This window comes from Stomoxys calcitrans, chromosome 1, assembly GCF_963082655.1.
Source record: "Stomoxys calcitrans chromosome 1, idStoCalc2.1, whole genome shotgun sequence".
Taxonomy (NCBI): Eukaryota; Metazoa; Arthropoda; class Insecta; order Diptera; family Muscidae; genus Stomoxys; species Stomoxys calcitrans.
The window spans coordinates 210074041-210088097 of NC_081552.1; positions in this window are offsets into that span (position 1 = coordinate 210074041).

Below are 14057 nucleotides of genomic sequence, written 5' to 3' on the forward strand. Positions count from 1 at the left end.
AGTAATTTTGTTTATTTTACGAATCGTCTTCGAATTTCGAACTGCGGAATGCTTTAAAATTTTCGATATTCGAAAAAATGAAGGGATTATAGCGTTTATTGCCTTGAAGACGACTTTGAATTTCGAAGCGAAAAAAAAACATTTTTCGTACATTAATTATGCGATTTTGGGCTTGTTTTTTGAAGAAAATGCATAGGAGTTGAACTAAACCGATTCTTTTGTTATAATCTTCAATATTGTATGCTCAACTCGAAAAATTTTTTCGCGTCAAAAATTGAAAATTTTCATAAGGGGTTAGCCTTTGCTAAAAAAATGCGAAAAACATAAAATGTGAAATTCCAAGTAATTTTGTTTATTTTACGAATCGTCTTCGAATTTCGAACTGCAGAATGCTTTAAAATTTTCGATATTCGAAAAAATGAAGGGATTATAGCGTTTATTGCCTTGAAGACGACTTTGAATTTCGAAGCGAAAAAAAAAACATTTTTCGTACATTAATTATGCAATTTTGGGCTTGTTTTTTGAAGAAAATGCATAGGAGTTGAACTAAACCGATTCTTTTGTTATAATCTTCAATATTGTATACTCAACTCGAAAAATTTTTTCGCGTCAAAAATTGAAAATTTTCATAAGGGGTTAGCCTTTGCTAAAAAAATGCGAAAAACATAAAATGTGAAATTCCAAGTAATTTTGTTTATTTTACGAATCGTCTTCGAATTTCGAACTGCGGAATGCTTTAAAATTTTCGATATTCGAAAAAATGAAGGGATTATAGCGTTTATTGCCTTGAAGACGACTTTGAATTTCGAAGCGAAAAAAAAACATTTTTCGTACATTAATTATGCGATTTTGGGCTTGTTTTTTGAAGAAAATGCATAGGAGTTGAACTAAACCGATTCTTTTGTTATAATCTTCAATATTGTATACTCAACTCGAAAAATTTTTTTGCGTCAAAAATTGAAAATTTTCATAAGGGGTTAGCCATTGCTAAAAAAATGCGAAAAACATAAAATGTGAAATTCCAAGTAATTTTGTTTATTTTACGAATCGTCTTCGAATTTCGAACTGCGGAATGCTTTAAAATTTTCGATATTCGAAAAAATGAAGGGATTATAGCGTTTATTGCCTTGAAGACGACTTTGAATTTCGAAGCGAAAAAAAAAACATTTTTCGTACATTAATTATGCAATTTTGGGCTTGTTTTTTGAAGAAAATGCATAGGAGTTGAACTAAACCGATTCTTTTGTTATAATCTTCAATATTGTATACTCAACTCGAAAAATTTTTTCGCGTCAAAAATTGAAAATTTTCATAAGCGGTTAGCCTTTGCTAAAAAAATGCGAAAAAAAATAAAGTGTGAAATTCCAAGTAATTTTGTTTATTTTACGAATCGTCTTCGAATTTCGAACTGCGGAATGCTTTAAAATTTTCGATATTCGAAAAAATGAAGGGATTATAGCGTTTATTGCCTTGAAGACGACTTTGAATTTCGAAGCGAAAAAAAAACATTTTTCGTACATTAATTATGCGATTTTGGGCTTGTTTTTTGAAGAAAATGCATAGGAGTTGAACTAAACCGATTCTTTTGTCATAATCTTCAATATTGTATACTCAACTCGAAAAATTTTTTCGCGTCAAAAATTGAAAATTTTCATAAGGGGTTAGCCTTTGCTAAAAAAATGCGAAAAACATAAAATGTGAAATTCCAAGTAATTTTGTTTATTTTACGAATCGTCTTCGAATTTCGAACTGCGGAATGCTTTAAAATTTTCGATATTCGAAAAAATGAAGGGATTATAGCGTTTATTGCCTTGAAGACGACTTTGAATTTCGAAGCGAAAAAAAAACATTTTTCGTACATTAATTATGCGATTTTGGGCTTGTTTTTTGAAGAAAATGCATAGGAGTTGAACTAAACCGATTCTTTTGTTATAATCTTCAATATTGTATACTCAACTCGAAAAATTTTTTCGCGTCAAAAATTGAAAATTTTCATAAGGGGTTAGCCTTTGCTAAAAAAATGCGAAAAACATAAAATGTGAAATTCCAAGTAGTTTTGTTTATTTTACGAATCGTCTTCGAATTTCGAACTGCGGAATGCTTTAAAATTTTCGATATTCGAAAAAATTAAGGGATCATAGCGTTTATTGCCTTGAAGACGACTTTGAATTTCGAAGCGAAAAAAAAAATTTTTTCGTACATCAATTATGCGATTTTGGGCTTGTTTTTTGAAGAAAATGCATAGGAGTTGACTTAAACCGATTCTTTTCCGGTTCCTGCGGAATGCTTTAAAATTTTCGATATTCGAAAAAATGAAGGGATTATAGCGTTTATTGCCTTGAAGACGACTTTGAATTTCGAAGCGAAAAAAAAACATTTTTCGTACATTAATTATGCGATTTTGGGCTTGTTTTTTGAAGAAAATGCATAGGAGTTGAACTAAACCGATTCTTTTGTTATAATCTTCAATATTGTATACTCAACTCGAAAAATTTTTTCGCGTCAAAAATTGAAAATTTTCATAAGGGGTTAGCCTTTGCTAAAAAAATGCGAAAAACATAAAATGTGAAATTCCAAGTAATTTTGTTTATTTTACGAATCGTCTTCGAATTTCGAACTGCGGAATGCTTTAAAATTTTCGATATTCGAAAAAATGAAGGGATTATAGCGTTTATTGCCTTGAAGACGACTTTGAATTTCGAAGCGAAAAAAAAAATTTTTTTCGTACATCAATTATGCGATTTTGGGCTTGTTTTTTGAAGAAAATGCATAGGAGTTGACTTAAACCGATTCTTTTGCCATAATCTTCAATATTGTATACTCAACTCGAAAAATTTTTTCGCGTCAAAAATTGAAAGTTTTCATAAGGGGTTAGCCTTTGCTAAAAATATGCGAAAAACATAAAATGTGAAATTCCAAGTAATTTTGTTTATTTTACGAATCGTCTTCGAATTTCGAACTGCGGAATGCTTTAAAATTTTCGATATTCGAAAAAATGAAGGGAATTTAGCGTTTATTGGCTTGAAGACGACTTTGAATTTCGAAGCGAAAAAAAAAACATTTTTCGTACATTAATTATGCGATTTTGGGCTTGTTTTTTGAAGAAAATGCATAGGAGTTGAACTAAACCGATTCTTTTGTCATAATCTTCAATATTGTATACTCAACTCGAAAAATTTTTTCCCGTCAAAAATTGAAAATTTTCATAAGGGGTCTTCGAATTTCGAACTGCGGAATGCTTTAAAATTTTCGATATTCGAAAAAATGAAGGGATTATAGCGTTTATTGCCTTGAAGACGACTTTGAATTTCGAAGCGAAAAAAAAAAATTTTTCGTACATCAATTATGCGATTTTGGGCTTGTTTTTTGAAGAAAATGCATAGGAGTTGAACTAAACCGATTCTTTTGTCATAATCTTCAATATTGTATACTCAACTCGAAAAATTTTTTCCCGTCAAAAATTGAAAATTTTCATAAGGGGTTAGCCTTTGCTAAAAATATGCGAAAAACATAAAATGTGAAATTCCAAGTAATTTTGTTTATTTTACGAATCGTCTTCGAATTTCGAACTGCGGAATGCTTTAAAATTTTCGATATTAGAAAAAATGAAGGGATTATAGCGTTTATTGCCTTGAAGACGACTTTGAATTTCGAAGCGAAAAAAAAAACATTTTTCGTACATTAATTATGCGATTTTGGGCTTGTTTTTTGAAGAAAATGCATAGGAGTTGAACTAAACCGATTCTTTTGTTATAATCTTCAATATTGTATACTCAACTCGAAAAATTTTTTCGCGTCAAAAATTGAAAATTTTCATAAGGGGTTAGCCTTTGCTAAAAAAATGCGAAAAACATAAAATGTGAAATTCCAAGTAATTTTGTTTATTTTACGAATCGTCTTCGAATTTCGAACTGCGGAATGCTTTAAAATTTTCGATATTCGAAAAAATGAAGGGATTATAGCGTTTATTGCCTTGAAGACGACTTTGAATTTCGAAGCGAAAAAAAAAAATTTTTCGTACATCAATTATGCGATTTTGGGCTTGTTTTTTGAAGAAAATGCATAGGAGTTGAACTAAACCGATTCTTTTGTCATAATCTTCAATATTGTATACTCAACTCGAAAAATTTTTTCCCGTCAAAAATTGAAAATTTTCATAAGGGTTTAGCCTTTGCTAAAAATATGCGAAAAACATAAAATGTGAAATTCCAAGTAATTTTGTTTATTTTACGAATCGTCTTCGAATTTCGAACTGCGGAATGCTTTAAAATTTTCGATATTCGAAAAAATGAAGGGATTATAGCGTTTATTGCCTTCAAGACGACTTTGAATTTCGAAGCGAAAAAAAAACATTTTTCGTACATTAATTATGCGATTTTGGGCTTGTTTTTTGAAGAAAATGCATAGGAGTTGAACTAAATCGATTCTTTTGTCATATTCTTCAATATTGTGTACTCAACTCGAAAAATTTTTTCGCGTCAAAAATTGAAAATTTTCATAAGGGGTTAGCCTTTGCTAAAAATATGCGAAAAACATAAAATGTGAAATTCCAAGTAATTTTGTTTATTTTACGAATCGTCTTCGAACTTCGAACTGCGGAATGCTTTAAAATTTTCGATATTCGAAAAAATGAAGGGATTATAGCGTTTATTGCCTTGAAGACGACTTTGAATTTCGAAGCGAAAAAAAAAACATTTTTCGTACATTAATTATGCGATTTTGGGCTTGTTTTTTGAAGAAAATGCATAGGAGTTGAACTAAACCGATTCTTTTGTCATATTCTTCAATATTGTGTACTCAACTCGAAAAATTTTTTCGCGTCAAAAATTGAAAATTTTCATAAGGGGTTAGCCTTTGCTAAAAAAATGCGAAAAACATAAAATGTGAAATTCCAAGTAATTTTGTTTATTTTACGAATCGTCTTCGAATTTCGAACTGCGGAATGCTTTAAAATTTTCGATATTCGAAAAAATGAAGGGATTATAGCGTTTATTGCCTTGAAGACGACTTTGAATTTCGAAGCGAAAAAAAAAACATTTTTCGTACATTAATTATGCGATTTTGGGCTTGTTTTTTGAAGAAAATGCATAGGAGTTGAACTAAACCGATTCTTTTGTCATAATCTTCAATATTGTATACTCAACTCGAAAAATTTTTTCCCGTCAAAAATTGAAAATTTTCATAAGGGGTTAGCCTTTGCTAAAAATATGCGAAAAACATAAAATGTGAAATTCCAAGTAATTTTGTTTATTTTACGAATCGTCTTCGAATTTCGAACTGCGGAATGCTTTAAAATTTTCGATATTAGAAAAAATGAAGGGATTATAGCGTTTATTGCCTTGAAGACGACTTTGAATTTCGAAGCGAAAAAAAAAACATTTTTCGTACATTAATTATGCGATTTTGGGCTTGTTTTTTGAAGAAAATGCATAGGAGTTGAACTAAACCGATTCTTTTGTTATAATCTTCAATATTGTATACTCAACTCGAAAAATTTTTTCGCGTCAAAAATTGAAAATTTTCATAAGGGGTTAGCCTTTGCTAAAAATATGCGAAAAACATAAAATGTGAAATTCCAAGTAATTTTGTTTATTTTACGAATCGTCTTCGAATTTCGAACTGCGGAATGCTTTAAAATTTTCGATATTCGAAAAAATGAAGGGATTATAGCGTTTATTGCCTTGAAGACGACTTTGAATTTCGAAGCGAAAAAAAAAACATTTTTCGTACATTAATTATGCGATTTTGGGCTTGTTTTTTGAAGAAAATGCATAGGAGTTGAACTAAACCGATTCTTTTGTCATATTCTTCAATATTGTGTACTCAACTCGAAAAATTTTTTCGCGTCAAAAATTGAAAATTTTCATAAGGGGTTAGCCTTTGCTAAAAAAATGCGAAAAACATAAAATGTGAAATTCCAAGTAATTTTGTTTATTTTACGAATCGTCTTCGAATTTCGAACTGCGGAATGCTTTAAAATGTTCGATATTCGAAAAAATGAAGGGATTATAGCGTTTATTGCCTTGAAGACGACTTTGAATTTCGAAGCGAAAAAAAAAAACATTTTTCGTACATTAATTATGCGATTTTGGGCTTTTGTTTTGAAGAAAATGCATAGGAGTTGAACTAAACCGATTCTTTTGTCATAATCTTCAATATTGTATACTCAACTCGAAAAATTTTTTCGCGTCAAAAATTGAAAATTTTCATAAGGGGTTAGCCTTTGCTAAAAAAATGCGAAAAACATAAAATGTGAAATTCCAAGTAGTTTTGTTTATTTTACGAATCGTCTTCGAATTTCGAACTGCGGAATGCTTTAAAATTTTCGATATTCGAAAAAATGAAGGGATCATAGCGTTTATTGCCTTGAAGACGACTTTGAATTTCGAAGCGAAAAAAAAAATTTTTTCGTACATCAATTATGCGATTTTGGGCTTGTTTTTTGAAGAAAATGCATAGGAGTTGAACTAAACCGATTCTTTTCCGGTTCCTGCGGAATGCTTTAAAATTTTCGATATTCGAAAAAATGAAGGGATTATAGCGTTTATTGCCTTGAAGACGACTTTGAATTTCGAAGCGAAAAAAAAATAATTGTTCGTACATTAATTATGCGATTTTGGGCTTGTTTTTTGAAGAAAATGCATAGGAGTTGAACTAAACCGATTCTTTTGTTATAATCTTCAATATTGTATACTCAACTCGAAAAATTTTTTCGCGTCAAAAATTGAAAATTTTCATAAGGGGTTAGCCTTTGCTAAAAAAATGCGAAAAACATAAAATGTGAAATTCCAAGTAGTTTTGTTTATTTTACGAATCGTCTTCGAATTTCCAACTGCGGAATGCTTTAAAATTTTCGATATTCGAAAAAATGAAGGGATCATAGCGTTTATTGCCTTGAAGACGACTTTGAATTTCGAAGCGAAAAAAAAATTTTTTTCGTACATTAATTATGCGATTTTGGGCTTGTTTTTTGAAGAAAATGCATAGGAGTTGACTTAAACCGATTCTTTTCCGGTTCCTGCGGAATGCTTTAAAATTTTCGATATTCGAAAAAATTAAGGGATCATAGCGTTTATTGCCTTGAAGACGACTTTGAATTTCGAAGCGAAAAAAAATTTTTCGTACATCAATTATGCGATTTTGGGCTTGTTTTTTGAAGAAAATGCATAGGAGTTGAACTAAACCGATTCTTTTGTCATAATCTTCAATATTGTATACTCAACTCGAAAAATTTTTTCCCGTCAAAAATTGAAAATTTTCATAAGGGGTTAGCCTTTGCTAAAAATATGCGAAAAACATAAAATGTGAAATTCCAAGTAATTTTGTTTATTTTACGAATTGTCTTCGAATTTCGAACTGCGGAATGCTTTAAAATTTTCGATATTCGAAAAAATGAAGGGATTATAGCGTTTATTGCCTTGAAGACGACTTTGAATTTCGAAGCGAAAAAAAAAACATTTTTCGTACATTAATTATGCGATTTTGGGCTTGTTTTTTGAAGAAAATGCATAGGAGTTGAACTAAACCGATTCTTTTGTCATATTCTTCAATATTGTGTACTCAACTCGAAAAATTTTTTCGCGTCAAAAATTGAAAATTTTCATAAGGGGTTAGCCTTTGCTAAAAAAATGCGAAAAACATAAAATGTGAAATTCCAAGTAATTTTGTTTATTTTACGAATCGTCTTCGAATTTCGAACTGCGGAATGCTTTAAAATTTTCGATATTCGAAAAAATTAAGGGATCATAGCGTTTATTGCCTTGAAGAAGACTTTGAATTTCGAAGCGAAAAAAAAAAATTTTTCGTACATCAATTATGCGATTTTGGGCTTGTTTTTTGAAGAAAATGCATAGGAGTTGAACTAAACCGATTCTTTTGTCATAATCTTCAATATTGTATACTCAACTCGAAAAATTTTTTCCCGTCAAAAATTGAAAATTTTCATAAGGGTTTAGCCTTTGCTAAAAATATGCGAAAAACATAAAATGTGAAATTCCAAGTAATTTTGTTTATTTTACGAATCGTCTTCGAATTTCGAACTGCGGAATGCTTTAAAATTTTCGATATTCGAAAAAATGAAGGGATTATAGCGTTTATTGCCTTGAAGACGACTTTGAATTTCGAAGCGAAAAAAAAACATTTTTCGTACATTAATTATGCGCTTTTGGGCTTGTTTTTTGAAGAAAATGCATAGGAGTTGAACTAAACCGATTCTTTTGTCATATTCTTCAATATTGTGTACTCAACTCGAAAAATTTTTTCGCGTCAAAAATTGAAAATTTTCATAAGGGGTTAGCCTTTGCTAAAAAAATGCGAAAAACATAAAATGTGAAATTCCAAGTAATTTTGTTTATTTTACGAATCGTCTTCGAATTTCGAACTGCGGAATGCTTTAAAATTTTCGATATTCGAAAAAATGAAGGGATTATAGCGTTTATTGCCTTGAAGACGACTTTGAATTTCGAAGCGAAAAAAAAAAACATTTTTCGTACATTAATTATGCGATTTTGGGCTTGTTTTTTGAAGAAAATGCATAGGAGTTGAACTAAACCGATTCTTTTGTCATAATCTTCAATATTGTATACTCAACTCGAAAAATTTTTTCCCGTCAAAAATTGAAAATTTTCATAAGGGGTTAGCCTTTGCTAAAAATATGCGAAAAACATAAAATGTAAAATTCCAAGTAATTTTGTTTATTTTACGAATCGTCTTCGAATTTCGAACTGCGGAATGCTTTAAATTTTTCGATATTCGAAAAAATGAAGGGATCATAGCGTTTATTGCCTTGAAGATGACTTTGAATTTCGAAGCGAAAAAAAAACATTTTTCGTACATTAATTATGCGATTTTGGGCTTGTTTTTTGAAGAAAATGCATAGGAGTTGAACTAAACCGATTCTTTTGTCATAATCTTCAATATTGTATACTCAACTCGAAAAATTTTTTCGCGTCAAAAATTGAAAATTTTCATAAGGGGTTAGCCTTTGCTAAAAATATGCGAAAAACATAAAATGTGAAATTCCAAGTAATTTTGTTTATTTTACGAATCGTCTTCGAATTTCGAACTGCGGAATGCTTTAAAATTTTCGATATTCGAAAAAATGAAGGGATCATAGCGTTTATTGCCTTGAAGACGACTTTGAATTTCGAAGCGAAAAAAAAACATTTTTCGTGCATTAATTATGCGATTTTGGGCTTGTTTTTTGAAGAAAATGCATAGGAGTTGAACTAAACCGATTCTTTTGTCATAATCTTCAATATTGTATACTCAACTCGAAAAATTTTTTCGCGTCAATAATTGAAAATTTTCATAAGGGGGTAGCCTTTGCGAAAAATATGCGAAAAAAATAAAATGTGAAATTCCAAGTAATTTTGTTTATTTTACGAATCGTCTTCGAATTTCGAACTGCGGAATGCTTTAAAATTTTCGATATTCGAAAAAATTAAGGGATTATAGCGTTTATTGCCTTGAAAACGACTTTGAATTTCGAAGCGAAAAAAAAAACATTTTTCGTACATCAATTATGCGATTTTGGGCTTGTTTTTTGAAGAAAATGCATAGGAGTTGAACTAAACCGATTCTTTTGTCATAATCTTCAATATTGTATACTCAACTCCAAAAATTTTTTCGCGTCAAAAATTAAAAATTGCATAAGGGGTTAGCCTTTGCTAAAAAAATGCGAAAAACATAAAATGTGAAATTCCAGGTAATTTTGTTTATTTTACGAATCGTCTTCGAATTTCGAACTGCGGAATGCTTTAAAATTTTTGATATTCGAAAAAATTAAGGGATTAAAGCGTTTATTGCCTTGAAAACGACTTTGAATTTCGAAGTGAAAAAAAAAAACATTTTTCGTACATCAATTATGCGATTTTGGGCTTGTTTTTTGAAGAAAATGCGGAATGCTTTAAAATTTTCGATATTCGAAAAATGGAGGGATTATAGTGTTATTGCCTTGAAAACGACTTTGAATTTCGAAACGAAAAAAAAAACACTTTCCTACATCAATTATGCGATTTTGGGTTGTTTTTTGAAGAAAATGCATAGGAATTGAACTTAACCGATTCTTTTGTCATAATCTTCAATATTGTATACTCTACTCGAAAAATTTTTTCGCGTCAAAAATTGAAAATTTTCATTAGGGGCTAGCCTTTGCTAAAAGAAAAGCGAAAAACAAAAAATGTGAAATTCCAAGTACTTTTGTTTATTTTACGAATCGTCTTCGAATTTCGAACTGCGGAATGCTTTAAAATTTTCGATATTCGAAAAAATGAAGGGATTATAGCGTTTATTGCCTTGAAAACGACTTTGAATTTCGAAGCGAAAAAAAACATTTTTCGTACATCAATTATGCGATTTTGGGCTTGATTTTTGAAGAAAATCCATAGGAGTTGAACTAAACCGATTCGTTTGTCACAATCTTCAATATTGTATACCCATCTCGAAAAATTTTTTCGTGTCAAAAATTGAAAATTTTCAAAAAAATTTTGCCAAAAAAATGCGAAAAACATAAAATGTGAAATTTCTAGTAATTTTGTTTATTTTACGAATTTCGAACTGCGGACTGCTTTAAAATTTTCGATATTCGAGAAAATGGAGGGGTTACTGCGTTTATTGCCTTAAAAACGACTTTTAATTTCGAAGCGAAAAAAAACAATTTTTATTAAGCATTTATTGCCTTGAAAACGACTTTGAAGTTTTAAGCGAAAAAAATTGTTCTTGGTGGTGTTTTCCATACAAAACTTTACAGTATTGCTTCATCCAGCAACATTACGGAAAAATATTGTTTTTGGTTTATAGTTTTGCTTCATCCATCACCACTACAGAAAGAGATTTATTTCACGAATCAATACTTCGAGGTGTTACAAACGGAATGACGAGTTTAGTAAACCCCCATTCCATGGTGGAGGGTTAAAAAATTTTTCCCGTAATGTAATTTCATGTTTTGGGCGAACTTGGCTTGTCGAAAGTCAGCAATTTTGTCCATCCAAAACTATGTAACAAAAATTGGAATCTGTTATCCATTGGGAATCTGGTATCCATGCATTGAGCAGCAAAATATTTTATTGAAATAATTTTCGTGTCGTTTGGAAAACTTTTCACTGAAAAATAGTCTTTAGAAAAATAAATCATTATGTGTAGTCTTAAAAAAAAATTATAAATTTTGTCTTTAGGAAAAATTATAATGAAATTTTGTCTTTAAAAAACGATTTAGAGGGTCCTGCCCGGGCTGAAGAGAATGTTATGCTGAATTATTAAGGAAACATTGTAACGAAGTTTGGTCTTTAAAAATATTACGCTGAAATTTTGTCTTTGGAAAATTTTTTGTGTAGAAAAAATTTCATCAAAATTTTGTACTTAAGAAAAATAATTTTAAGGTGGTCTTGGCCTGATCAAAATGTTGTCTCTGTAGAATATTATAAGCATGAAATTGAGCGTTTAGAATAAATTTAATTTAATTTTTTTCTATAGACAAAATCATTTTCGGTTTGAGCTCGTGCTCTAGCCCGAACAAAATTGGATGATTATTATATCCTTGTATAATTTGGTCCACATGGGTCCAGATTTGGTTATAGGTGCCGTATAGAACGATCTCTCGATTTGAAGCTTTGGCCCTATAAAAAGCGCAGTTATTATACAATTTCGTTGAAATTTTACTCAGGGACTTATGTTAGGCTTTTCGACATCCGTGTCCTATATGGTTCAGATCGGTTTATATTTGGATATAGCTGCCAATAAGACAAATACTTTGTTCTACAAAATTGAACAGTGACTTATATTGATTAGACCACTCAATGTCCGTGCCGAATTTGGGTGCTTAAGTTATCCAATTTCCACAGGATTTTGACGAGGAGAATATACCCGAGATGGTGGGTGTCCAAAGTTCGGCCCGGCCTAACTTTATGTCTTTTCACTTGTTAACGACTGTAGCGTGATTTCAACAGATTCAGTACCTTATATGGCAAAGGTATTACCCTGTCTTTTATGCAATTTCAAGAAGACAAACACCTCCTGCAATTGAATTCTTTACATACTCGCCTTTATATTCAATTGAAATACAATTGGTATTATATAAAAAATGTTTCAATGTGTTTAATTACTTTTTGGAATCTCTTAAATTATCTTAATCTATGTAATAACCTTGAATAAAATGTTCACTTTAAATTATTTTTAAATGGGAACACAAATAAATTATGAATACATTAATAGGTCGGTGTTCAAACCAACGCTTCTAATCTCTTTTTGTGTTTGTGTTCAGTATAAAATTCAAATGTCATTGATCTCCAGGCAAAGTGACTTTCTATTCTAGGTTACTATTGTTAAATAATAAAATAAAATGTTGTGGTCTCTTGAACTTAATTAAATTTGAGCGTTAGTGTCACATGATTACAATGAAGTCTTAACTTAAAAACATACTTTTAAAATAAGACCTTTTGAAAGGAAATAATTAATCAATAATTGCTTAAATTATGTTTAAATGGAATTGTGCGTTAAAACTAGCAATGATGGCGTAGATGACGCTGATGGTAGTAATGATGATGTTGATGATGATCATTTTCGAATGTCATTAGATTTTAAGGAGGTTAAGCTCAAAGTGGGATATCTTTAGAAAACAAGTAAAAGCGTGCTAAGTTCGGCCGGGCCGATTCTTATATACCCTCCACCACGGATCGCATTTGTCGAGTTCTTTCCCGGTATCTTTTTTTAGACAAAGAAAATAATTACTATGCTAAAGGATATGAATTTTGGAGACCACAGTAGAAGTCTATGTGTAAAATTTCAGCCATATCAAATAAGAATTTTGCCTTTTTGGGAGCTCAAGAAGTAAAATAGGGAGATCGGTTTATATGGAAGCTGTATTAGGGTAAAGACCGATTCAGACCATATTTGACACGCATGTTGGAGGTCGTGCGAGGAGCCATTGTACAAAATTTTAGCCAAATCGGATAATAATTACGCTCTCTTGAGGCTTAAGAAGTCAAGATCCCAGATCGGTGTATATGGCAGCTATGTCTAGTTATGGACCGATTTGAACCATATTTGGAACAGTTGTTGGAAGTCATAACAAAACGCCTCATGCTAACTTTCAGCCAAATCGGATAGGAATTGCGCCCTCCAAGAAGTAAAGATTCAAGATTGGTTTTATATATATGGTAGCTATTTCAGGTTATCATCCGATTTAAACCATACTCGGCACAATTGTTGGAAGTTATAACGAAATTTGTCACGCAAAATTTCACCCAAATCGGATAGAAATTGCGATCTCTAGAGGCTCAAAAAGTCAAGACCCCAGATCGGTTTGTATGACAGCTATATCAGATTATGGTCCGATTTAAATCATAATTGGCACAGTTGTTGGAAATCATAACGAAACACATTATGCTAAATTTCAGCCAAATCGGATAAGAATTGCGTCCTCTAGTGGCTAAAGAAGTCAACATCCCAGATCGGTTTATATGGCAGCTATATCAAAACATGAACCGACTACACTAATAAGAAGTATTTGTGCAAAATTTCAAGCGGACAGCTTTACTCCTTCGAAAATTAGCGTGTTTTCGACAGACAGACGGACGGACATGGCTAGATCGACTTAAAATGTAAACAGAGGATAAGAATTGAGCCCTCTAGAAGCCCAAGAAGTCTAATCGAGAGATCGATTTATATGGCGGTTATATCAGGATATGGACTGATTCAGATCATACCTGACACAGTTGTTGGAAGTCAAAAAAAAAACACTTCATACAAAATTTCGGCCAAATCGTACAGGAATTGCGCCCTCTAGAGGCTCAAGAAGGTTATCAGGTTATCAACCGATTTAAACCCTTCTTAGCACAGATCTTGGGAGTCATACCAGAACACTTCATGCAAAATGTCAGCCAAATCGGATAAGAATTGCGCCCTCTAGAAGCTCTAGAAGTCAAGACACAAGGTCGGTTTATATGGCAGCTATATCAACGAAGTAATACCAAAACACCACACCACCATTTACACTCCTAACCAATCTACACTTATAAGAAGTATTTGTGTAAAATTTCAAGCGGATAGCTTTACTCCTT